The sequence below is a fragment of the Maylandia zebra genome, linkage group LG3, assembly GCF_041146795.1.
Source record: "Maylandia zebra isolate NMK-2024a linkage group LG3, Mzebra_GT3a, whole genome shotgun sequence".
Taxonomy (NCBI): domain Eukaryota; kingdom Metazoa; phylum Chordata; class Actinopteri; order Cichliformes; family Cichlidae; genus Maylandia; species Maylandia zebra.
The window spans coordinates 7770264-7772259 of NC_135169.1; positions in this window are offsets into that span (position 1 = coordinate 7770264).

Genomic DNA, 1996 nt, shown 5'->3' on the forward strand with positions numbered 1-1996 from the left:
AATGTTGCATGATTTTGCTGAGAGACCTTTTACTTTGTGGTAATCTTAGACAAAAACCACCAGGTAATGCAGTGTTCCCTTAGTACTAATGTACAGTATGAGAGACGTTGGTGTACAATAACTGAAGTAATGTTGTTAAGTCCTTAAGGTCATATTCTTTTATTGTCATGACTGTATTTGAAGCTATTTTTATTTTTGTATGATACCTGAGTTATATGGAATATGGCTGAAGTAAACTAAAGTCTAAAATCAGTCATTTGTTTAATAGTAATTAATAGTGTCTGTGAAGGTTCTCAGTCATCCGGGTCATTGTAGACTAAGGTGCTTGGAAAGAAAAGCGTCTGGACTTCTTTGAGTTGCTTGAAGACGTTTCACCTCTCATCCGAGAAGCTTCTTCAGTTCTAAGGTCAAATGGTGGAGAGTCCCAGATTTGAACCTAGTGGGAGTTTCCCTCCAAACGGGGACAAAGGACCCCCTGATGATCCTCTACCTAATCACATGAGCCAAGGTGTGAAAGCGGGTTTGGGACCTAATCAGTCAGAGTTTCGGGTGAGCTCATTGTGAAACCTGGTCCCACCCTATCATGTGATTTCCTGAGGTGAAATGGCCCAGGATGTGAGTGGGTGTTAAGGCGTCTGGTAAGGGATCTCAAAACTGGATTATAGATGGCAGACAGTTGGTGTCGTAAACCACCGCCTATTGACTATATATATATATAGATATATATAGATATATATAAAGCGTTATATAAATGCAATCCATTATTATTAATGTTTGTACTAACTTGGTTTTAAAGCCTTTACTGTAAAATAAACGCCGTTCAATAGTCAACCTTAATCTTACAGAGAATGTGATGATTTTATGGATAATTAAAGTCAGTCATATATCCACAAACACAACAAGCTGAAAGTCAGTGATGCTGCTCGGTTTGCAGTCCTGAATATCACGGCACAAACAGGATTCACTGCACTGTTAATGTTAGCTGTATTATATTGCTGCCTCTGTTCGGTGGTGTCGAGCCAAACGGACTTTAACGTGTGTTTGAATGAGCTGACGGTTCACTCGTTAAGCTGAAAGATGCTTTAATCACAGCAGTCACACATGTGTCCACTGCACCATCTGGGAACTCTTCTTGTTTAGCACTCGTAATAACACAAACACTAAATCCTGCTTCTCTGGTGCTGTTGTGTAGCAGTGAAAATGTATTTATAAGTTACACATGTTTTTGAATCCTGCAGCTTATCACACATTTGATTTCCATGTGTGACAACTGCAAGTGTCCAGAGTGAGGACAGACTGAGGGACCCACTGCTGCACATCATCTGTGAGGCTTTGCACCCCTGATGATCCACCAGGACAAACTCAGCAGTGTGTGAGGAAGAGGAGGAGGAAGAGCCAGCAGCAACTGACAGATGGAGAGAATAGACAGACTGTTCCCTGTTTGTGAAAGACTGCTAGGAAAGTTTAACATAACTAATTGTCTGTCCTGAATCAGTCTTATTAGGTAATGTTCAAATAATTTTATGTTAAGTGACGCTGAAAAACTAGTTCATGCATTTATTACTTCCAGGCTGGACGACTGTAATTCATTATTATCAGGATCTCCTAAAAACTCCCTGAAAAGCCTTCAGCTGATCCAAAATGCTGTCAGGGACTAGAAAGAGAGAGCAGATTTCTCCTGCATTTCCACAAACGTAAGTATGCAGAATCTGGTAATGAGTCTTTCACATCACTATGGAGGAGTTTTGGTTATGTATATTTTGCAGAATTGATTGAATTCAGCCACATTGGAGGTTTTTCAAGTTCATCCCAAATACACTTGATGTGATTCAGTCTGATTTAGACTTTGACTTGGAAACTCCAAAACCTTGATTTTATTTATTTGAGTCATTCAGAGTTGGACTTGCTGGTCTCTCTGCGTAACCTGAGTGCTCTTGAGTTTCTGGACATAAAATGGTGTTTGAACATCCTCCTTCAGGATTTCTGAGAGCAGAAT